We start from the raw sequence: 26868 nt of genomic DNA on the forward strand, positions 1-26868 counted from the left end.
TGCTGAAAAATGTGGGTGTACAAGATCTTCTGTGACTGTTCTGCAGTAAAGAGCAGTAAAGAACAGACCATGACAGTGGTCACTATGAAAAACCTTTGCCACAGTGGCTGGCAAATATTTCAGCAGAACAATGTGCTCTGCACTTGCAAACACTCTTAAAAACAGGTTTCACTAACATCAATAAACCTCCCTAGAATATGGCAGAAATCTCCCATTATAACTTTAAATAATTCAAGCAAACTGAACCCTTTCCTGAATATATCCTGAGATAAGAATGTTTTCCAAATATTTGAGAAAGGAAGGGGGAAAAAAAGGTTAAAATAGAAGGGCAAACTGACATAGAATCCTCCCAGTACATCACTGAGTAGCTCTCTAAACACTGTACATTTAAGATCCCTACCAGAGAATAAAGATATTCCTTTGCTTATTTGTTACTGCCTAGTCCTACAGCCAGACTGTGTAGGACTAAATCTGACAGCAGAATTCAGGCATGCTGTAGCATTCAATGTTTAGAAAATCCATTGCCCTTGTAGTATTCATAATCCTATTATGTTAAATTTAGCTGGTCAAATTCTGCTCTTACTTGTACCTCACATCTGTCAACTCAGGGCATACAGGGCATGCATCAAAGCAGCATTTAGTTCAGAATAGGGAGAGATTTGATATTTTAAATACATTTCATCTTTCAAAAGCCATATTTTTCCAATAATAAATGCAGAAACAAGTATCCCCAAGGTCATGCAATTTGTGTTCTTTCCCACTCAGCTAATGGTATTAAGGAGCTAAAATGAGGGAAATATTGTTATTTGGCTATGTAGTGTAGTGATGTCATCCTTCTGGCACTTTGGACACTTTGTTTAACAAGGAATTCAGCCGGAGCACAGGAGCTGCAGAGGAGTTCCAGGCTGAGGGACTGGCAGAGTGAGTGCTGGGCTGCAGGCTGTGTGTGTCCCCACACTGCAGGGGTTTTGTAAAGTAGATAAATTACTTTCTTAATTATATAAACATATACTAATATTATTGGTTTGCCTTTTACAAAGAAATATTAAAAATCCTTGCAAATAAGCACACAGACCACTGATTCCTCAAGCATCCCACTGGAGTGCAGAGGCTTAGTCCTATTAAAAACAGTCCTACTAAAATACCTTAGATGTACTGAAAAAATGCTCCAAAAACCTCAGGTAAAAATTTAAAGCTGTCTTCCTCGGGTAAGTAAAAATCATCAGAGCAAGTAAACTTACCCTACATAATATTTACTGTCATTAAAATGTCTTCATTTTCTTATATAAAAATGTAAATCGCAGCTGGTCAGAGTGCCCAAGGTGAGAGAAGACACCTATGAAGGTGACTTAATTTTTTCCTCTGACGCTTTACAGCAGTGAGCCAAAATAGAAAACATAGTGATAAAGATTCCAGTAAATGCAGGTAGTGTACACACTGTGTATGTTTCAGAGGGGCACAAAATGCAGTACTTTCTTTTGACTGTGTAACAGAGGACACAAGTTATTAGCAATGTTGTAATAAGCACTTTTATGGGCAGATGTAATGACTATAGGGATTCATGTTGAAATTCTATTTCAAATGGTCAAAAAATGGATAAGCAGTGAAAAATGGTTTGTATCATTACACTTTCAAATATATGTGCAAAAGTCCAAAACTAGGCCTTTTGAACTGACTGTATGCTTTACACCAAGAAATTCCAGTCATTTGTGTTGAAACTCTCCAAAATGTCATTCCAAAATTTTCAGCAGCACTTCAAAAAATTTCAGAAACAAAGAGGTGGGAACAACAAAACTACCTGAACTCAGCCTTTTGATCTCATTGCTTGTAACTAAATGCTTTTTGATTTTTTGAGGGGGGAGATCACTTTTTAAAAATTTATTTAGCACCAAAACAGAACCTGGTGAAGCACTGTCACTCATTTTCATTACTGGAAACAACTTTATTTTTTAAGAAGTCCTAGAAAATCTAGACAGATTTCCTTTATAGATATTTTAGGTTAAATAGGTAGCTGCGTGTCTATTTAATCACAGGCACTTGCACACTTGAACTTGCTCTGAGCTTGTCTCATGAATTTTCTAATTAATTTTCTTTGTTTTACAAAAAGACATGGTCTCCCATGAAACAAAACAACTAATAGATGTTTGAGGCCAACACAATCCTTCCCATATACAAGATTAGGGATATTACAGTTTAGTCTTCTGAAGCTGTTCAACACCTCAGAGTTTTAGCAGCATTAGTTCGATGTGTTCAGTGCCATCAATTGCAACACTGAGGTTCAAATTTTAAAATGAAATTTCAGAGATAAAAGCATTAAGATATTCTATCAGCTATAATACTGGAATGTGCATGCCTGCAGCATTATCTACAGTGTCAGATTCAAAGAGGCCACTAGAAAATATCACTGATGTATTCAAAGACTTGTTTCCCAACCTGAGTCCCACAAGAACCCCAACCAAAAATTATCAGTACTATTTTTTCCACTTTGTACTTTTCCATTTCTAATTGTTTCTAATTCTTCATAGAAGCCCTTTTAATTCAGCTACCAATTATAATACAGTATACATAATATTTTGCAAGACATAGCTTCTGCAAGTGCCTTTATACCTTCAGGCTTTGTGACTTGACACCATAATGGTCTTGATTTATTAGAAGATAAACCTTTTGCAATGCTTTTTCCTTTAAATAGTGAACTGTAAATAACTTATCCAATATGAAAAATGCTAAGTAGCTCCTTTGAAATTCTAATGGGGATTGTCTACAGTTACATCACCCACTACAGAATCCTTGTATTAATACTTTACCTGTATATATAGGAACATACAGGAGTATAACCTGCACATATACACATTTCTTTGTGGGTCTCTTGAGACACAAATTTTGGATGGGGTACAGCTAGCATATTCCGAAACAGGAGAGATTTTGTTGCTGTATTTGTGTCTTAAAGATTTCAAGTGTCTTTGCTGTATTTGTGTCTTAAAGAATATTCAATGGCATATCATTGCTGTTAAATATAATTTAATCAACATTTTCTGTCTTTTTTTTTTAATTATTTCAGTTCTGTGGTTCAGCTGGCCCAAGCTTCCCAACTGTCAAATCATCACTAAAGAAACCTTCCTGCAAAGCTTTACTCCAGTCAGCCCTCCTTTTCTGTCAGTAACAGCATTTTCTGCCTGTGCTTCCACACTGGCATGCGGATGTCGTGGCACACCTTGATGTCAGCAGCAGGATGGAGCGAGGACTGGCTGGGCTGTGCACCATAATCCTTGTGTTTGGAGCTCTGGCTCTGACCATATTAAACCCAAGTCCTGGGCTACCAAGCCTTCCTAATTACTCCTCTCTTCTCTCTCCCCTGCAGGCACTATCCCTAGCACATTCTGCCACCAAGCAAGCTCTGCTCCACCCGCCCCATGATCAACGCCTGTGGAGCTCAGAAGATCTTTTCTCCCTGACAGCCTAAACCAAACCACTTTTCCAGGCTTGCCATTCTTCAGAACGCTGTCAGGCTTTGCTACCACCAACCCACTATTTCCAGAACACAGTTAAGTGCTTATCACTTAAAACTTTAAGCACTAATTGCTTAGTAATGAAAACTTGAATTGATTGGAAAGTAAACTTCTGCTAAGTGACTGGCAGAATTCCAGCTCTGGTCCATAATAATCAAAATTCACTGAAATAGCATTTTTAATGTCTTTTGTTTGAAAACCATTCTATACCCAGGTGTGTGAAGATCTAGATGCAATATAGTAATTTTAAGTATTTCTAGGATTGAGCCCAAAAAAATGTTTCTGAATTAACAATTGCTAATTTGGGGTTTAATAAAATCTCTGTGTTCATCTTAAAAATGTCTAAGTTATTAAAAATCATATTTCTCCTTCCTTTATTTCACCTGTTTGTGTTGTCAGGTAAATCAATCCCTCTTAGAAATGTATTCCTCAAGAGAAAGATGCTCAGCTTCCTCCTAACCTGGTGCTCAAGATGGAGACTCTTCCATCGTCACTTTGATAGAATTTACTATTAAGTGCCAAAGCTACTGTGTGACCTGAGGAACTTCCCTCACCTTCAAAAACAGCATTCTGAATTTTCACAGCTTTAGACCAAATACTGCAGCTAATTCCCTGTATTTCTGCTCGTTTGCTGTGGGTCCTGATGGAGCTGAGTAGAGATGTTTAATGCAATATTAGTTGTGAGACACTGGATTACATTGGATAATGAAAAGGAAATAAATGTAAACTGAATTAGCATACTATTAACTATTCATGGACTGGCATTGGACTGTATTCCTCTTTCTAGTTTTTAGAAATTGCAGAAGAAACATCCTGAAAACATGGAAACCATGCAGTGCTACTCCTTAGCATCTCTTAATTGTATTTAGTCCATGCTCAAAATCCCAACCCATTCCTTAAAGACCTCTTTCATGTCACAAGAGCTTTGCAGAGATTCTGGACAGTGTTCCCAAACACAGACCGAGATAGTTTCTTTTGCTTTTACCTTCAGGGCCACAATATGAGAAGCTTCTGGCACTCTGATGATCTGTCGCTTTTTAATGCAAACTCTGGAAGTTCACGGACACAACGCTGCACAATCTGAGGAAGATAAATCACAGTTACTTCAAGCCAGTTGACAGCAGTTTAAGCAGCTGCAATCATCAACCACCAAGGGAGTTTCTTCTTTTATCTTACTAAATGCAAAAGTATAGCAGGAGCTGCTAATATCACTGGACTATCAGGAGTCCTGCTTTTCCATAAATATCAGCAAGCGGTAAGTAAATTCTGTTGACGAAATGTAATAAAACAAAGACGGTTTCAAATATGACCATTCCCTGATGCATTCTGTAGCCCCCTCTTACTCACTTATTGCATGCTGCTGAGATTATAAGGTTTGCTTTTATCTGTCAGAAATCAATATTTCAAACATCGGATAAAAGAGGAAATTGAACTGGGAATAGGCTGAAGTGCTGTAAAAACTACAAAGCACAATTATCAAAAAGCACTTAAGGTACTTAATAGGACACACATATAAAAATGCTCAAATTAATGTCAGGGAACTATAATGAGAACTTTTTCTATGCTTTTTGATCCAAATGCAATGCAATTCGAGTGCAGCCTGGTCAGTCAATACAGTTTTCAATTTATATGAAACCCTAAGGATTTCTAGCAATCCATTTGCTAGAACTGAACCATTACATATGATTGGTTAATATTTCAATTTATTGAAAATACATTATTTTGTGTAAAGTGTTTAAGTTGTTGAGGTTTAATCATTATAAACAGTTATGATAAAAATAGATCTTTGGGTAAACAAAGACCTTACAGTCAAGCTTTTAATAAATACTAGTATAACTAGAAAATTGGATTTTAAGAGGAATAGACATAAGGAAAAACTGCAGATATGGGGTCACAAGATGAGAGGAAATTGTTGTATAGAATGGATCTTTATCAGCACACATTAAGCTGGGAAGGGATTTTGTAAAATATTGGAAACCATGGTTATTTTATGCAAAAAAACCCTCCTCACTATTAACTTTAGTACTTTCCCCTTAGATTTATATATTCATTTATCATCTTTAATAATACTGAGCTGGAGGTCTTTACAAAACTATGCTAGATCAGAAATCACCGCAAATGAAAGTGCACATGTGTGTATGAACACACCAGCATCCATGGAAAACAGATTGAGTGACTTCAGAAAATTTGATATCAAACACCAAGAGCTGCGACACACAGAGGTGTTATAGCCATGATCTGAGCAAACAAGATGCACATTAATGAAATGGTTGTATCCTACTGTAGCACTCTTTCCTAACCTACACCCCACAAGGAACAACAAGGGACTCTTGGAACTCTTTATGGAAAGTCATTCTTAACACTTACACTTCATATTTATACTTTAACCATGACATTTCTTTCATATGAGGGAACATTTACTCCACCCCAACTACAATGTGACTCTGACTGGAACTACATCCAGCTCTCTGAACTGTGGATCAGACTGTGGTTTCCACTAACAGATAAATTGTTCCATAAGCCAAACACCTTCCCACCACCTTTCCTCATTGCAGTTTTGAGCCTAATACAGCACAACCTCTTAGTTAATATCCCTACTTTTTTAAGTCTAATCTGAGTCTTTGCTACTGTAATTGTAATCCTACTTCTTGGTCTATTTTATGTGATGAAGAAGAGGTTATAATATTCTCTTTTGCAAGAAATTTGACTATGTAGGCACAATCATCACACAGGATCTTTCCAGCACACAGGTTCTGTGAGTAGTACAGTTGGGCTCTGATCTAGACAGTTAATGAATTATGCAATTCACCAAGTTAAACTGCACAATACACAGCCAAAATCTCTCTTCTAATAATTCTGGTTTTATCTATGTTAAGTAAAATGTAACATGACTTAATTGAGGGAACTTGCAAAGATATCCCCTAAAAAGAGTTTTCATATGTGAATGCAAGTTTGACAAAGCTAAAAAAGAAATAGATTGCTTCAGCTGCATAATGTATTCACTTGAATGGTATCTTGAATTTTCAGGTCTCCTGAACTAACAGACTGGTTTTCTGAATCAACAGAATCATCACAGAGCATACAACCTTTTTGAAACAGTACATTTTTCAAGAAAAAAACAAGTACTAAAAATAGTTTTCTTTGAGGAGAAAACATGCTATGATCTGGTAAGGCAGTTGTAGTTATGGCAGTCATAATTGCATAAAGCACTTCACAGAAGCTTCTTCTATTACATTTTATTGTATTTTTTCCTTCAATTATTAAATTCAGAGGCTTAACCTCAAAAGAAAATGCACTTGTCTTTACATACACTTGAATTGTTACTGCCATTTAAAACTAATCAATGTTTTCTTTAGTAGCACAATAGCTTATTTGCAAAGCACCTCTTTAAGAGATATTTACACGGTGTTCTAGAAGTAAACATGCTTCACACTCTAAGAAAAACCCCCAACAAAGACAAAGAGGGCTTCATTCTCATCTCAAAGTTCAGCACAATTAAAGTGACTTAAGAGGCTTAAAATATTGTGCACAAAGGGAGTTGCTACTAGATTATACCCCCATTAATAAATAATACAAGGAAAAACTATGCATTGTACACAGCCCCTATATCCCTAGAGAAGTCCAGGAAATTAATTTTCAAAGGCACAGCATACAAATATATGCTTTCATTAATGTTAACAGGAAAGCAAACAGTTAAAATCGTATTATTAACCTGTGTTTAAATACGCATTTCTTAGAAATAATATACCAGTCCTTACTTGGACCTTCAACTGCATAAAACTCAAAGGACACCAAGGCCTCACTGAGGGTGGAGAGCCCAAGCTACTCCAGTAAAGTCAGAACATGCTCTCAGAGTGCAGGAATGATGACACCACTTTCCTCTAGGAATAGAGGGGAGATTTTTACATTAGCCTCCATAGACTTCCCCAGAAAGAGGTCAGAGAAACCAAGTTAAGTAATGTGAGTACCCCTCATGTCTCAAGATCTGCAGTTATTCAACAAAGAGAAGTTTGAAGGAAGGAAATTTTGCACAAAACTCACAAGCAGGCATTTTTTTTTTTCATTTCCAAATGTAAACATTGCTGCTTTAATAAGCAGATAATTCCCAGTTCAAGCTATACCTGTATTTAAAGACATCAAACCCATTGATTCCAGTAGAGTAGCACTACTACCACTATGATGAAAGTTATAAAACCAAAGCTAATAAGGGACCAAGCTTTGCCAAAGGGAAGAACCAGAATTAAAATTGAAAGCATTGGACAAAGGGACTGCCACAAATTAATGCAATGACCTATGCCAAAGCAGCCGTGTTACATATAATATTATTTCCTACACAAATTTTAAATTGTATTTTTCAATACATTTGTATCTGTGAACTTGGGATCTATTACTTTTATCATCTGTAATGCACAGCCAATATTTTGCATTTGCAATCTTGAAAATTTAATGGGGGGGGACAAAATAATTTTGTATTTTATCAGTTTATTGTATTTAACTGCTAACAATATGTGGCAGCTATCACACATTGCAAGTGCTCTTACATTACAGAAATCAGTTCATTCCCTGATTTCCTTTTATTAATCAAGATTATCTTTCCAGCTGGTCTTTAATGAAATATTTTGTTAAGGATCATTAAGGAATTATATAAACTCCTTGTAGTTCCTACTGCTAATCACAAGCATTTCATTCAACCGTGCTATAAATCCGAAATTTGCCTTCCAGTTTACTACAAAGCCTTTTTAGAGCAGGTATTTAAAAATAAAAAATTAAAAACAAATCTTCCAACAAAGCCTCCTTCATTTCCAGAAGAGAATTTCCCAATTAAATTAATATAAAATAATAAAGAATTTACTTAGAAAGTTAAAATAGAGTGATTGAAAAATGAATAGTAAGATTTTTCCATTCCTCTTCACTTGAGGTAAAATAAAGGCAGCTCAAATTATAGATTATTCCCTATTTTTTAAAAAAAGGTAGAAGGTGGTGAGACAGCGTTGGGTAGATGCACAGTAGTAATAGATTATGGAGATTTTTGTCTCCTGGGTCACTGTTATGAATCTGATCCAAGACAGCAGTGATGAAATGTCAGTGCCATTTTATGGCTTTTAGCATGAAATCCTGACCCTGTGAGGTCAATGGCAAAACATCAGTAGTGCCAGGATTTTCACCTTTTGAATCTCTAAGATGCAAAAAGAATTAAGGTCTGACTCAGCATCCATCGACTTTAATGGGAGTTATACTAAGTTCAAGGTGCAGATTTTTACAAGTCCTTCGGTGCTGCTTTGCTCATGTTTTAATAAGAGCTGGATCCTTCAGATGACTCAAACACTTAAAACTGCAGCATTAAAACTATAAACTTTTATCTTTAAAGTTAAGTGTTCTAATGACTCTCATTGCCTTGCTCCTCTGTCTGGATTACTCTGCTCCATTAGGCTGAGCTCTGGATAAGAGCTTCTTTCACCACACATATTCCCTTCTGCTTCTTTCTCTGAAAGCAAAATCCTTGTCCTAGATAACACAAGGTCCAAAACCTCTCAGATCACCATGTTTGTGGCCCTCAAGGAATCTGGCACAGACTGTGGCTTCTGCTCTGCATCCTGGTCAACTTACAGTCAATTCCCATAATAGCACTCCTACAAAACGTGAGATCTCTGGAGCAGAGGATTAGTAAACCTTTGTGTCACAATGACTAAATTAACAAAGCGGCGGAAGTCATCAAACATGCTTTTTGGAGTGATTAATTCAAAGAAAACCCTTATCAATTTCCTGAAAACAGGCAGAGATGGCTTATTTATTATTTTATTTTATTTCATTTGCTTTGATAGTGGGTGCTCTGTATAAAGGACATTTCCAATAATTTTAAACCAGTGGCTCCTGGAACCTAACTCTTAAGTCTTGCCACTTTGCAGGTTTGAAGAGTTTTGATCCCGAAAAGGAAATAAGAATAGAATCCAACTAAGCTGTCAAATTTTAAGTGTTTATTCAAAATTAAAACAAATTTCCAAAATGAAATTATTTGATCATGCTCTCCAAAAATACTAAGGTACAGAAATATAAAAATTATGTCTTAATGTAACATATACTTTCCAGACATATTTCACTTGCAGCTCAGGCGTGTGCTCCTAAAAGTATTTAGCTATGCTGAAAACCACCCAGGAATTAAACTGGATGAAAGCATGCTGAGGAAGTTGTTGGAGGTTTAATTACCTTTTCTTTTTTTTTTTTTTTTTTCTCTTTAGTGGGAGTTCTGAATTCTGGAGGAGTAAAACTCCAGTCTCTACTGTATTGAAATGATATTTTTTTAGCACTCCAATCATTGTCTCTACTTGACTAAGACATTTCTGTGCTAAAGCAGGTGCATTTACTTTTCAAGTATTATTTTACTAATCAATTGAAAAATTACCTCCATGAATGACAGAAGTGCAGACCTTTGGAGTATTTCATTAAAAGGAGCAAACATTAATTACAAATCCAGCCCAACCTTTGCAGACATAAATTATGGGACAGATCTATTTTCTCCATGCTTAATTGCAAGCAGTGACTAGCTCTTTAAATTATTATCTCCAAGGCATGAATGAAATTAGAATGGATTTGGTGATATTCTCAAGGCTTATTTGTATCTAAATAACTTGGCCATATACTGTCTGGAGATACAAGGAAAATCAGGTGAAGCACCTTTGAGCCTTTCAACAGTGCTAGCTTACCGTGAAAAAAATTGGGAATTGCAAAATGGAATTAGAACCTTAAAGTCTTTGCAGACTGGGAGGTCTAGATGCAGACTTAACAGTGGGATAGTTGATAATGTCCAAGTATTTTTCTCCTAAGCAAAATTCTCAAAAATTTTAGATGTTTTTAAATTTCTGAAGCATTCACGTTTCAGGCAGAATATTCCAGGCAACATCTTTCCTGAAAGGTAATATTTACATTTCAAGAAGAATAAGTACTTTTCCAGTGAAGTAAAGCCCCCTTCCTACAGAATTAAGAAGACTGAAAATTCTGATTTCATAATAGGCACAGAGCTGTCATGTTTGTGATCATACCAAAATCTGGCAGGAAAATAGATGAATTGATTGGTCCATTGAAACATGAACAGAAGGTACAATTTGCTATGATGAGGAGTGAGAAATAGAGAATGCAAGGATTATTTTTTAATGCAATAATGAAGACAGAGGGTTTTTTTTTTTTTTAATGTATATAATGATTTAGATATTGCATTGGAAACAGGAAGCCCTCTATAGGAACATTGTTTTTTATATACTACAGTGGATGCGAACAAATGAGTCTCACAAGACTCCGTGGGTACTGCCTGACCCTTGTTTTTACTACCCCTCTACCACAAAAGTTAATAATTTGGCATTGCATACTTAAAAAAAATAGATAATTACTTGCTTGGAGTTCAATTTACTTGTGTCATGATACAGTAAATAGCAGGCTGAATTCTCACAGTGTTAATCATTAACCTGGGAGAGGGCATTTGCTTGAAATGCCTTCTTTCAACTTTGACGTTTCATGAACACACTGGTAGATATTTCAACAGCTATTTCAAATATGCTGAAGATGTAAATAAGTTCAAGTCCCCCCAAAAGCCAAACTCTTTCCACCTTTTAACTTTTGTATATAAAGTCACCTTCCATCTCTGCTGCAGGAACAGCCTCTGACAGCAGAATAACAGCAGCTCTGCAGTGCTGGATGGTTTGAGGTACAGAGGAAGCCCAGTTCAGATTCAGAGGGCTTATTTGTGCAAGACATCATGCAAAGAGTAGGGCAGGATACCTATAAAAGGAACATTCCTCTGATGGCACTGATTTTTTTTTTTTTAATTTTCTACTTTGGCAGACTTCTCAGGCCCATAGCAAAATGTTTCTGGTACTGAGTTGAAGACTCTGTAACAAAATTAGAGGATTTCTTGAAAAAAAAAAAAAAATTCTACTGAAAATATCAAGATTGGTTCCAAAAATTTGGAAATACCTGGTTCAGCAGAGAGAAGACTTCATGGGCTTCATCATTTTAAGTGTCTTGGTTAGGAGAGGGAAGAGTGAGAAAACCTATTTCTTAGAATTTTGGAAGTATTTATGTTCCCTTTCTTCTCCATGGTATTTCATCTTAATTTAAAAGTGAGGAGTTAAAGATTGATCTGGAGCTTGGGAAAAGCATTCAAGCAGAGGACCACAGGGGACAGAGTGAACCCTTTACCCACATTGCTTGAGAAAGGCACTGCTTTGCAGTATATTCCTGGGAATGATAATATCATAGGTAACCTATTTGCTCTGGAATCTAAACCAGAGCACCACACTTAAACCATCTGCACCTACAATGAAGGATATTATGAGGATCTCCCCACTTACACAGGCTTTAGTGTAATGTATGATTTTTCAGACATCTGGGGAATTTCCTCAGCTTTGATAGTATATCAGTCTATTCATTGATCATGTTCTTTATATTTCTTTAGAAAGAAAAACACCACTAACAATTACTGGCTTTAACACCTTGCAGCTTATATATAATTTCTCATACAAGGAAGAAACACCTTAAGTACACTGTGACAGTAGCACCAATACAATTTATAAAATGTAGATATGTTGGAGCAGAGAAGGCAGGAAATTAGTTAGATGGGAGTTTTAAAAATCCAGGCTTATGGAAAACAAAGAGAGCTGGTAGAATAAATAGCTTTAACCAACAGAAGTTTTTTTCCCTCTAGATACAGAATTGCAGACAGAACTTTGCAGAGGTTGCAAAAATTGTGAACAGAAATATTGAGGAATCTTGATTTTTAACTAAATATTAACCACTGCTGTATTAATTCCTGTGTTACAGTCTAAATGTAGGCAGCTGCTTAGTCAGACATTGCTGTGCACCGAAACAACATGCATTAATTGCAGCTGAGCCAGAGTGGGAGCAGAGACGGCCACGAGGCAGAGCCAGGTCACAGAGCAGCTCCTCAGCCATGGAGGGTCCAGCCCTTCCAGCCAGGGCTGGAACCTCACAGGGGGCCGGCTCTCACTGAGGGGTGCCAGCCACAGGGTGTGACAGTGGGGACAACCACAGGGCACTGCTAAGCAGCTCCCCCACCGGGACTGCAGCTGAGCCCGTTTGAGTGCAGGAGCCAGGAACGGGCCCAGACCCTGGTGCAGACCCAGGCTGTACCCGAGCTCACAGAGGGCAGCACCCCCGGGCACGTCTGGCTCCAGTGACTCCAACGAGTTCATGTGCCTGGACACGGAGCACTGCTCCCTGTGGTCCCCACAGGACTGACGTGAGGCATCATCTGCTCAGTATCTCCATTTTTTGTGCGCAGAAGGATGAACTGGCATGGAGCACCAAGCCCCTGGTGTGACCCGTGCTGTGTGGGCTGGGAGCTGTACTGGGATTCCAGCACGTGGCTCCCAGGAGTGCTGGATTCCAGCACGGATTCCAGCTCCAGCACTCTTGCCCCACTCAGACAGACTTACAGACACACACAGCTCATGGGGCTGGCCAAGGGTACCACACTGGGGCCACAAAACACAACAGTTCCAACAGCAAGTTGTCTGCATAGTTCTCACTCTGACTTTTCTCCTCTCCTTCTCTGTCCAGGAAACACCACAACAACAAAGAGTAACATCAATGCCAGCTCCATCCGAATGAATGGATATGGAACAGAGAGATGCATCTGTTTGTGAAGTGAGCTGACTCCTTGCTGTGCCACCAGTTCACCTTGCCTTATGACAACCTAGTTTATTTTTGTGTGTGTGTTTTTTTTTGTTGTTGTTGTTGTTCTTCTTGGTTTTTTTTGTTGTTTTTTTTTTTTGTTTTGTTTTGTTTTTTTTTTTTTTTTGTTTTGTTGTTTTTTTTTTTTTTTTTTTTTGTTGAAATCTGACATGGGATAACAAATTATTTTTATTATGTCTATTTGAATTACTCCTACTATTTAAATACTCACATTACCTGCAAACTGTTAACAACCTTGTTCCACATTGGATAATCGCTGTGGATTAAACTCTCGAAGGATAATGACAGAATGGTCTGAATAATAGTTCTTGTTCTGTCCTTCTCTAACAGATGAATATGAATAATAACTTATTTTGGCCAAAACAACTCATTCCAGGTGAATTTATGTCCTTAATGGGAGATCTGCCACGACAAACAACAAGGGTTTGGTACATTCTAGTCAAAAGTGGAATATCTTAAATCAAAAGTTTCAGTAGGCTTCAATGTTCCTGCTAAGCCTTCTATTAAATCTTCATAACAATGTCACAAGCTAGGATTTGTTGTCTTCTACTTTATTAAAAAGAGGGCAACCTCTAGAACAAAATAATATCGAGAAACAAAATTTACTTTGGATTAGTTACATGTAAACATAAAAAACCCAACTTCTCAGAACTCATGTGAAAAACATAATGTAGTTAATATTAAATACAAAGGTTTTGCAACCTATTACTTTTACAGTTTGTGCTCCTGTGTCCTTGATTTAGTCCCTGTTTTGCTTTGATTAATGAATGACTCACCCTCAGTACCCTCTCATTTATTTCATACCTCATTATGAATTTGAAATGGTCAATTTGTTATTTGAAAACAGCAAAACAAGCATGGAAGTTAAACAGTGTTCAAAAATGCAAATGACATTTTTACAAATAAATTGTTATTCTATCACATTTTAATGGTTTACATTTTTAACTGCTTTTGATATAATTTTGAAGAGCGTACTTAACTTATTCCTATAGAATACCAGGTGGAGTTTCTCCATGTGATTTATTTGACCATCAGGAGTGTCAGTGCACTCTATACAGTCACTCATACACAAATCCTACAATGACACCTGGTATACTTTACAGTTTTCTATTTTGGCTTGTCAAGATCCTATGCTATAGTTCCCCCATGGATTCTCGTTTGTTTTGTTTGGAATTATTTTACCAGGGTATGATACTTTATAATGTTTTGTGATTATACTGTTAGCATTAATGTAGGGATAAAATAAAGGCTAGGAAATAAACTTTTGTGTGTATTAAGTTCACAACTGTTAAGGCAAAACTTATTTATACTGAAAACAATGTTTCATACCAATGCTTCACAGGATTACTTTTTGTTGTTATATCCTTTTTCAGTTTTGATAATTACTTTCATCAACAGAATTTGGTAGTTTCAGATGCTTTCTTGAGCAGAAAAAAAAATTGGCTTGGGTGACATCAATGCTAAATACCATTCTGGGGAGCACTCAGAGGCATTGACCAAAAAGTCCACCTTTTCTCTGTTTACTGGAGTAAATTCTGGCACTACACATTCTTCAGTGTGGGAGAATCCAGTCCCTCCAGCAGCCTGTGCAGTCTTCTCTTTTCTCATCACTTTGGCAATCTTGTCCACACCAATGAGAGGAGCTTAAAGTTCTGCAACAAAGACTCCACTGTGTAAAGGCACTCCTTTAAAGCCCCAGTGGCAGCTGCACCCAGCTCCTCCTGCAGAAAATAATCTGTCTCTATGCCTTACCTTTTTCAGTTTCTGGCTCATGATGTGCCAGCAGCAGCACCTGCACCTCCTATTTCTGCTCTATTTTATTTGCAGCTGAATTACAGCTGTGAGGTTTATTCAGGGTGGACAAACAAGCCTCATGCTGAGGCTGCATTCAGCAGAGAGTGGAATCCAGAATGGATGCTATAAACAGACAGGTAGAAGTCAAGCTCAACCAATTGCATATTCTTCACTCTGTACAACATGCATGGCTATTTGTGGTGCCAAGTTCAGTAGCTTAAATATTGTGTGATCATAAAAATAGTGTAACTGAGCATGGTTATTAACTGCAGGCTGACCTCCAGCTTTGGCTTTGCTTAATACTGTAGATTTGTCTTTTTCCCCCAGCTCATTCAGAATGCTTTGTAGAATGGTTTATTAAAGTATAAATAAACATTGTCCTTGGTGTTCATATATGTTTGGAACAATTCCAAATCTGTGATATTTTCCTTGAATATTTTCAACACATTCACTACAGGCCTTTATTCTTCCTTCAATTTCAGTGAAAACTCTACAAAGATCACTGTTTTATACCAATTCCACCTATGATGCACTTTAAGATTACTGAACAGGTTGTCCTTCAAATTAACAAAATCAATTACCCCTCCCAATACCCTCTTATTTCTGTCAAGCTCTGTATTAGTTTTCAGTGTGTATTAAAAAGATAACATCTTTATATATGGCAAGTGTAAGAGGTAATAATAAAAGGTAAATTTGACATGAGTCATGAAGTACGAGCAAAAAAAAAAAAATAGTGAAGCCCTCCCCCCAAAAACTTCATGAAGCTGTTACAAAAATGGAGCTTGTGATAGATATTGTAGAAAGCATAAAAAACTACACAAAGCAGGTAGAATTTATTGCTACATTGTTTGAGTATTATCCTTAGTATAGAATGATCTAAACCAAAACATAGTGTAGAGGAACTAAAGGTATGTACTGATGGGTTTACCTCTAAGGGTTTAATCTCTAGTAAGAGGCTTTCTGCTGAAGCAATGGAAGCATTTGGTTTCCTTGCCTAACTGGAATGAAATTCTACTTCTCAAGGCTAATGCTTAGAGATAACTAAAACCAGTCTGAGACTTAAGAAGTGTTACTTGTTAAGTGTTCTATTTTAAAACATAATTTATAATTTTTATTCTAAAAATGCTGAGACATACAGAAACTATTCAGTCTTTATTCTGAAAGAAAAAGTTCCATTACTCTGTTATGCAGAGTTTCAATGTAAATGTTTCATTTACATTGCAGACCACTATTTGTTGACACTTACCAGGCACCCAGGGCAGCCCTATGTGCATCCTATAGACTCAGAGAATATAGCAGTGAAAATATCACTATCATAAACATCAAAACCGCAAGCTACACAAAATGATAGAAGACCAGATTCTGCCTTAAAGCTCTGTGCAAATTCATCAGCAGTGTGACTTCACGTCCATGCTCAGAACCTGCATGTGTAAATTACACCTTTGGCACTCTCAGCTAGCAAACACCTGCAGAACTGTGGGAGTTTAACCTACTGTTCAGATGATTGGATTCACGTTCACTGCTTTTGGAAGTCTGACTTACAACAGGTGAGGAGGCAGAGTTAAAAAAGGTGTTGGGGGAAGACAAAGCACTTGCTTGTTTAGCACGTTTTATGGATGGGTCAGGGATAGAGGACATGGATGTTGTGAGAGGTAATGAGGTAACTGGCAGCAAAGAACTCTGAGCTGGAGCAAATGTGAAGGTAAAACAGAATCGAAATAGTGAACCATCTGCTTTCTAATGAAAACAGCTCCTCTTGTCAGCAACATCCAGAAAAAATGATTTCTTAGTTGGAGTGTATAACCGAGGGAAGTAGCTTTTTTGCTATATGAGGTAATACACTCAAATGATGTATGACTTAGAAAATAGTGTGGGTTAATGATCTTCAGCTGGATCAGGGAGTAAAACAAAGTAATTTCATAATACAGAACATGATGGATTAAATCATGTTAATACTGGGTATATACATTAAAGAAAATGATCTTTCTGGCATACTAAATGGCAAAATAAAAAGCACTTTTAGTAAGCTATATGATTAATTAGTCTGCCCTTTTATTTATGTACCATGATAAAGTAAAATGTACTTCTTCTGGTTACCTCCCAGGCAATTATTCTAAAAGTTATATTGAATACACCAGCTTCATTGTATTGCATCAGTCCATCAGGAACTGCAAGTAGGTCCCTGTCTTTGTTTTAAGTCAGGGGTTTTCTTTTGTCTTTCCCTCTCCTGTCCTCCTTTACTAGAGATTATTGGAGTTTTATATGTTTTTTAACTCACACAAACATGAGATTGAACATGACACAATCATATATTGCAGTAATATAAACATTGATTTTTCTTAGCACTATTACTTACAGAGAAGCCAAAAAATTCCAGTGAGTGAAAAGTTATAGCTCACGTGTAATTCAGGCAAATATTTAAATATGGGAATGCAAATGCTCCAGACTTCATTCAGATTCTGAGCTGTTTCATTTCCTGCCTTCACAATTTAACTGTGTATCTTGCAAATTTCTACCACAGGTTCAATCACATGCAGAATCTTTTAGAAATAAGCTGTGAACGTATTTTCAAAAGAGATTTCAAATTAAACTAAAATCTCAGATTTCAGAAATAATGTCACCTGCAGAGGGAGGAATATTATTTTTGAGAACTATGTGTCTTCCAGTGTTATTGTACATACTTATTAGAGATTATGCCAATGATGAAAGACACAGAAGCTTCCTCTAGTACTGAATTTACATGGAAGGAAGAAAAGGTATTATTAGCACTGAATTTACTTATTTCTTAAAATCTTATGAACATGTAGAAACTGATAAAATGCAGGAGTTAAAGAAAAGTCCATTTAAATGATATTTTTAAAAAGAATATTTAGTAAGCTGAGATAGGTATTAGGGAGTCACACAGTCCTTCAAACTGGATTGCCTTAGACAGGTGTACTTAACAACACCAGAGTACAAGTCTGAAAGACCAGACTTGGACATTTTCTAATGTTAAATTCAGAATTCAGGTGGGGAGTGTTTTTAACAGAGAGAAACATGTTTTTGTAAGGGGCCCAGCACATACATGGACTTATTCTGTTATACTGTTCCACAGACATGCACAGAAAAGTAAATCCTGATTCTAAAACCCTATGCCAAAGGAAATGTCTTTTAAAAAAAGACCCACCTAAGAACAACCACTTTTTTTTTTTTTTTATAGTTGGTAGTGCCATATGTTTGTCTACTACAGCAAGAATTTGGAATTTCTGCATGATATTCTTGCAAAGTTCTAAGTCTGGATTATCTCACACAGCGTCCACCTACTGATACAGAGTCAGTATTTGCTGACTAATCTTTTGTTTGCAACACCACTATTGCTTTCTTCTGACTCTGGGGGTTTTGCTTTCTCTGCTGCAACATTAAATTTTTCTTTACTGGGAATTAATTAAATCATGGTAGATATAAATCCAAATATTTTCAATATTTATTCCACCCGTGCATTTTGCATTTATTTGCTCTCAGAGGAGTTGCTCTACCATGAAGCTCTACAAAGTCACTTTTGTATTTTAGTGGGTGTGAGTGCAGTGAGTGTGTTCTTTACTTCTGTCCTCTGTTACAATATTATCACCACTCAAGGTAGTTTTCAGATCTCTGAGATTTCTGTTTAATGTAGAAAAAGGCACATGAATTTTCCTCTTGTCAAAAGTATCTTAATTTCATCCTTTTCTATGATCAACACTCCCAAAAATTATTCTGTTCTGGTCTCCTTTTTCAGATGTTCCTTATTCTAAAGAGGATCATAAAGGCACTAACCAGGAAGCTTTTTTCATGCTGCTCAGCAGTATCACACCTGTACTACTTTTTTAAGGGAGCAGATTTACAATACATTTTTGATTTATTTCACCAATTCATACCAATATAGCCTATAGCTGTTAATTCTAGATACTGCCTAGAAATTACAATTAAATACTGAAGTTCATAAATAGAAAAAACATGGACACCTTTTTACAACTAGTAAATTACTTTTAAAACAGATTTTTTTAAGATATGTGAATTAGTTCCTAGTGAGACTGTTGTGAGAATATAGAAAATGGGTGACATGTATCACAGAGAAGGTATATGAGCACAGCTTCTTCATAGTGTTGGTCTAAAATACCATTAAACTTTTGCTACATTTTAAAGTTTGTAGAATATAACACCACGTAGAAGTGTGACTTTAAAATTAGTCTTTGCAAGTGCCTGAGATGAAGGTGAGGGATTTTAACAAGCAGCAGGCTTTAAACCTAAAATTACATTAATTTATTTGCTGCAACAAAATTAGGTAGATTATTGTTCAAACTGATTTGTTACACAAAAGAACAGCTTTTATATCGAAAAAAAAAAATCAAAACCCTAGAAAAATAAGAGAAGTGTTAGTGCTCTTGTACTCCAACACTGTTGGTGAGACTCAACTAGAAATGCCAGATATGTATAAAGAGTAATTTTGTCTCATTAAATGATAACACTAGTGGTTCCTCTTCATCTCCTTAATTCATTTCTTGTAGTTTTTCTTGTCACATCCCCTTGTTTTATGGCTTACTAACTTGCAAGTTATGGTCATAATTTATGGTCAAAATTGAGTGGTAGCAAATCACAGAATATTTTCATTGATTACCCTAAATTGTCTAATCTCCTGTATGTTTTTAGGACTTGATTGGGTGGTATTTACTGATTGCCTTCATCTAATTTAAAAATCAATCAATAGCAACAATGAGAGGTGGTGGATAAATCGAGTCTAATGCAGCATAACTGCAGCAAATATCCATCAAAGGCTCATTCTCAATCAAATTTGTGGGAAGTTTTAATACATAAACCAAAATGTCTAAAAGCCTTACTTCTGGAGCACATCATTTTTAAATTGTGCTCTGCATTGTGACATCTTATTGCTCTTATGCTGTCTATTTAGGGCAGTTTTCCACTGCTAAAATGAACATATTTCACTACAATAAAACTGTAGCAAATAAGAAAAAAAAAGTCATCAGCTTTGGTTTAAAGGCACTTTGTTCCATCTTCCTCAATATCATCTGTATATAATAATGGGAATTAACATAACATCAGCTTTTCATATAAACTGTGGGCATTTTCTCTGAGATAAACATTCTAATAAGTGTCTTGATAGAAAATGTGCTTTCTACATTGGGAAATCAATTCACTAAAGTTGTTCCTTACATTGTTCTTTTTTAAAAGCATCTTTAGTTCATGAAGTTTTGGATAGCAAACATGAAGGGAGCTGTCTGTAAGGCAATATTCTAATTTCTTGACATTATGAGGGCAAGGCACCTCATGCAGTAAAGGAGGACAGAGTAAATGCAAACCTTCCTTTTCTAAGTGATGGCAGTACAAACATAAAATGCTTTTATATAATTTGTCATAAGCAAACATGACATTAAAAAAATTAAATTTTTTATCTATGCACGGATCTTCAGTTTACATTAACTTAAGGTAAGTCTTCCATAGGCATATAGTTGTGAACAGTTCCCTAAACTGAGGTCAGAACAATGCTGTCATTAACAGCTGGATGAGGAGCTAGTTCTACAGCCTTGAAAAATAAGTCAAAGCTGGCATCTGTTCCTGAAAGACTCTTAATCCATACCCAGAAACAGGTATTCAGTACCTGTTACTTGCTCAGTAAATTCTATGTACATTGCTGAGGATATTCAGCTTTTATTTCTTGACAGCATGGGACATGTGAAGCTACAAACTTCTTGTGCAATAGGAGGTTCTGTCCTGTGACTCCAGGTGTAATAAATAACCAATGAGGAGAGAAACTTGGAGGTCTGCGGGTTTTCTCATACTCTGCATATATTTGATTTTTATTTGAGTCAAGGGGAGCTTATTAATAGGTCAACATGTGGAAAAAAACATCCAAAAGCTTTGAAAGGTTCTGAATTCACTCAGATAAAAACTCCTTTTTGGCATCCAAGGAAAGTAAAAGTCATATGTCTACAATCCAGCACTGCTACAAACAAAACCACAGATATGTAATGGATTGGGAAAACACCACCACTCTGGAAAAGAATGATTCTGTTCTAATCAATTGTGAAATATCCTTTGTTACCAAACACTCTTGAAAAATCTCAGGCCCAAGCAACAGATCACAGCACACATTACAAATATAAACGACAACCACCAAAGAGAACCCTACCACGGTTTATTAAAATTCTGACATTCTGAGATATCTTCTTGCCAAGGGCCCTCTTACAATGACATCTGTACACTTGTCATTACATTGTGGTTCACATTACTTACATAAACATGCCACAGGGAAACCATGACTGATATAATTTTTGTAAGATTGAAAGGTAGCCATTGTGATCATTAAAACAAACCTGAGAGAGCCTTCCTGATGATGGAACAGATTCAGTTACTTCTTCCCTCTTTGTGGGTCATTAGTTAAAAGGGGGAAGGTGGGGGAGGAGGGAGAGAAGGCCATATACTGCAGGTGTTTTATCCTTTGTAAGGAGACTGCACTGAGACAAATGATTCTAGCTGGCATTTTGTACACACCGGAGATTGCTTATCGATCCAGATCAGAATATTCAGGCTGGCCCCGGGGAAAAGGCAGAGTATTTTCTGAGGGAGTTAATAACCTGGCAGCTGAGCTGTCTTGTCCAATTCACTGAACCTAGGGCTCTAATCAGGCCAGAGTTTTTATTTTGAGAAATCTTGCCATATGTGTCTGCTATCTGCCTTCCACTCTATTGGAACAGTGACAGTGATTGAAATGACAGCCTATAGATAGAGCCTAATCAAATTGTTTATTATCAGCCTAAATCAATATGTATAGATTGTAGAAACATCACTGTCATGCCATGAAAAAGTCATACTAATACTACATGCTGCAGGAGTAATTCTAAAATGTATTTTTCCATCCTAAATTACATCTGAATTTAACAGAGTAAAAGAAATTAGAATGGTATATGAGACAGTGAAAAATATGCAGGTTGAAACATTTCAATAACATTAAGGATTAATGTTAAAATGCCATGTTGTTCATTGCTTAAATACGTTATCATGTTTTCAGTGAGGAACGGAGCTGTGGGAAAGGAAAAATAAAACTTGAAAAGTTGTTTTGCCTTTTGCATAGAAAGGGGAAAATCTTACAGTGATCTGTGTAAGCACATGCTGCAGTATGAATCAAATTCCAGCACTCTTAAAAAGTGAGTTTTGAGGCATTCAGACTACAGAAATGAAAACACAGTAATGTGAATTCCTTTGGTACCACACAAATATTACTCCCAAGAGCCTACCAAAGAGCTTGGACCATGAAGTCTAATGATTTGATAAGAAGCTGATTTCATAAAGCCCTCTCTTCTGAAGACTCTTGGATACCCCTTTTGCATGGAAAAGATGTCAGTGCATCATATGGAAAGAACAAAAAATATTTAATGGTATGTCATAAACCAGATTCTACAAGCTTAATTATCACCTCAAACAGAATCATCCAAACACAAACATGAACCAAAGAAGGAATGTTCCTGAGGGCGTGGCACTGCATGGAAATCTTTCACATTTGGGAGAGGACCAGAATCCCTTTGGCCAGTGAAGCTCACGTGAGTGGATGAATCTGAAATTCTGCTCCAATGGAAGTGACTGAAATGGATAGTCCTGGGAGGGCCTGTGGCCCAGCAAGAGTCAGCTGTGTAGTTCACAACTTTTGAAGTTGCTCTACTGGCAGAATTTGTACTACCTAATATGTCCTGGGGAATAATTTGTTGCCTTGTTCCTCAAAAAATAAATTTCAAAACTATTTTAAAGTACTCTGGCAAGGCAAAGAAGCTGTAGCCTTAGAGCAAATGATATGTTTTGCCCTGAAGAATGGCATGAAATAACCTTCTGGTTAATTAATCTTTGCAGTGCAAAGATTAATTCAAGCTCTTGTTTGAGTATCGCTTACATTGTGTGATTATTGGGTTGAGTCAAACATATACCAACTTTTAGCATTACAGCATACACGTTAATAAAAATAATATTGCGTTGTAGGTTGGTTTAATTTAAAGAGGTATTTTTTTCTCTTGGATAAACGTACTTTTCTTACTGTGAGCATGTAAAGCTCTCCAAACAGCAATTATCTTTGGCTGAATGAATCTAGGAATTTTCCTATTACATTCAAAATTAGGATTTCATGATTGCCATTTTAAAAAACAAAGGTACTTATTCAGCAGAAAATGTTAGCATGTAAGTCTAGGTACATGCTTAAGTCCTTCCTGAGTCAGGAAAGAGGTTAAGCAGATGCATATCCTTAAGTTTTAAATTACTTCAGTGGGACTTTGTCTTGTCTCAAATTCTGAATGTGCTTGAAGTGTACTAATGGCTAAGCATAGTACATGAATACAGGTGGTTCAGTTTGGCCCACAGCTGGCACAAAACCAAAATTTAACATTACTTTTAAAGTGTTTTGACTAAAATCCAGCAAAGTACTTATGTCTACACACAGTGCTGATTTAACTATCTCAGTTTATAGTTACACTGGTGCAATTTCCTAGCATGGATACAGTTCTGCTGGTATTTGTCTTGGCATAATTTATCAAGACAGAACTGAATGGCTCTGAAAGTCAAGAAGGCTGGGGCAAACCTGCGAGAGGGAACACCAAACCCGAGTGAGCTGAAAACACAGCACTGAGGGGACATGAGAATGGGAGAAATTTGCCTGTTGAAAAGGTCATCTTCAAAACCTTCCACAAATTAATGGTGGCACTTCCCAGCACACTTCTGCCAGCGTGGCTGCTCACATTTGAGTTCATTTCCCAAAGACTAGCCCCTTCCAGAAGCTGTGGGTGAAATGCCTGCATTATACCTTGTACACTGTAAGATCCATTGAACTGGGTGTGCTCTAAGTGTTGGCTGGAAACAAGGAAACCTGCTTTAGGTTCTGTATGGCATGCAGTGAATTCCCTGTTACAGTCTTCTGATTCTGCTGAGAATACATTTTTATCATTATTTTGCTTTTTGTTAAAACTTATTCAGCCAAATGACTCAAGATAAAAGAAAATACTATGTTTTTTCCTTTCCAAAGGATCTTCAAGAAAAAGTTTGACCACAGAGAAGGGTGAAAAAAAGGAGAAACAATTACATTATTTTGTATTATTTACAATGTAGAATAGTGATCTACACTGTCACCATTATCCAGCTTTCCAATACTTGGGTTCTCAGTTGTGGATACCATCTATTAATGGGAAATATACCCAATAACTTAAATTTTACCTTGGGAAAGGACTGTTTCTAGGATCCTCCTATGAAACTAGTGACATTCTTATTTATACCCCATTTAGTGCTTTAGATAGGCCATTTCTCTAAATCCATTCATTTTCTTTTTGGTTATTTCTGTTATGGGTTGATTTGCTTTGTCTTTGCACTAAATGGGATGTAAAACTAAGTGCTGCTGATACAATTTCCTTGGGTTTTTTTGTTGCTTTTTTCCACCTTGCTTTTTTAGACAGCAGATGTATTAAGAGAAGATGCACAGCATACTAAATTCTTATCTCATTCAAAGAACATTGTGCTTCCAAATTAAATAGCTCGAGATGCAAGAATGACAGTATTAAAGTCACAAGAGCAAACCTTAACCTGTCCCTTTCCTCACAAACATTCCAACTGTCAGAATGTTGCCATCTTTCATTAAATGCATCATCATCTATCAGCATATGGACATATCAAATAAATGAACATTAGCCCCTAAACTTTGTGTGCATTTGGAACTATAAATACAAATTTTAAAATAATCCACGTAGTAATTTCAGTCATCACTATTACACCTTAAGTTATTCCTCTAATTTTATCTACAATATAATAGTGACAAAATTAAGAATAGAAGTTTTGCCTCTAGCAATTCACTTTCAGATTTCGTGGATACCATAAAGAATTTAACTGTTTCCCCTTTTCTTATACGAACCATATAGGCATTGACTCTAAGATTAAGCAGATTTCTCTACTACCAACAAATGAGCCCTGTTTGTTTATTTTCATTTGCATTGATGTTAGTAAATCCAGTAGCATCACAGCACAGTCTGACTTGAACTCAGGTTCAGAAACTTTGCAAACTAAGTATCAAAACTAAAAAAACTACTATTCAAGTAGGATGGGAAGATATGGTATGATGTAGCCTCACGTCCCACAGAACCTCTGCACATAGTACTGCTTCACTTCAGATGCACAAATAACTGATGCACTGCACAAACCAGGCCTGCAAACACGGTGTGCCTCCAGAACTGTGCTTCAAACCTCATTATATTTAATAGTTCTGTACCAAAATGCCAAGTACTTCAAAAAAATTCTGGCCAAGTTTACATACTTAAAAAAAAAAAACCAAAAACTACTGAAACACGGGAACATGGAAAAGTGTAACATTAGAAAGTTCTAAATCCAAGCTACACTTCAGGAGTGTAAAGGGGGATTAATGAGGAGCTGTGATGGTGAACTTCTAGAAGAAAGAGTCTAAGAAGTGACATTCATTTCAGCAGTGCCTGTTGTGCTGTGAGGCTTAATTGTAGCACCTTGCCTTCATCAACTGGAAAAACATTTGCTATGCTGTTTGCAGACAGGGCTGGCAACCATCCTGATATCCTGCATTGCCACTCTGGGAGGAGTTATGTGTAGCAAAGACTACATGGGATTCAGCCAATGCTGTTCTGTTTAAACACAAGAGAAGTGGTTGTGAGCATGCTGACCTTAAGAGAGATGTATGGAAGTGTTCACCAGTCCTAAATTAGTGGAAGGAAGGAGAGAGGGAGGGAGGAAGGCAAGGAGGCAGGAAGGCAGGAAGGCAGGTAGGGAGGCAGGGAGGCAGGGAGGCAGGGAGGCAGGAAGGAAGGAAGGAAGGAAGGAAGGAAGGAAGGAAGGAAGGAAGGAAGGAAGGAAGGAAGGAAGGAAGGAAGGAAGGAAGGAAGGAAGGAAGGAAGGAAGGAAGGAAGGAAGGAAGGAAGGAAGGAAGGAAGGAAGGAAGGAAGGAAGGAAGGAAGGAAGGAAGGAAGGAAGGAAGGAAGGAAGGAAGGAAGGAAGGAAGGAAGGAAGGAAGGAAGGAAGGAAGGAAGGAAGGAAGGAAGGAAGGAAGGAAGGAAGGAAGGAAGGAAGGAAGGAAGGAAGGAAGGAAGGAAGGAAGGAAGGAAGGAAGGAAGGAAGGAAGGAAGGAAGGAAGGAAGGAAGGAAGGAAGGAAGGAAGGAAGGAAGGAAGGAAGGAAGGAAGGAAGGAAGGAAGGAAGGGAGGAAGGAAGGGAGGAAGGAAGGGAGGAAGGGATTTCTGAAATACTTTGTGAAGCTTACCTTGATAAACAGTAAGGAGAAATCCAAGTATTTTGTCTACACACAGAAATTTGTCTAAATTGCCTGGAAAAACTCATTGACCCAGTCAGATTGTGTGAAGCGCTTGATCACATACAGCCCCAGGCTCTCCTGCATCTTGCTCAGAACACATAGCTCAGTGAAAAAACCCAATATTTTATTGTGATAAACACTACAATAGTATGATGTTTGCACTGGCATGTGTGGGTTGCTCCTCTTTAGGTGGCTTGGGAACATTATATTCAGGAAGTTTTAGGTGTAAATTTACAAGCACCACATGCAAAGAATTTCAAGGTTTCATTGTTCAATTATTTTAGGTAGAACAATGAAAACATCAATGCTATGACAATACAAATTAATCAAACAACAAGAAGTAAGGCAATTAAAGCTGAGCACTTCTGCAATGCATATTCAAGAGCCTGAGTAATTAGGTGTAACTGTAGAAAGACTGTTAAATGTCCTTTTCTGTATATCTATGAAATCTATTTCACTGAGAAATCAAGTAAATTGTTTTTGTGGATGACTTTGGACAGCTACATAAAATGGAGGAAAGATGGTTCGGTAATTT

Source organism: Vidua macroura, chromosome 11, assembly GCF_024509145.1.
Source record: "Vidua macroura isolate BioBank_ID:100142 chromosome 11, ASM2450914v1, whole genome shotgun sequence".
NCBI lineage: Eukaryota > Metazoa > Chordata > Aves > Passeriformes > Viduidae > Vidua > Vidua macroura.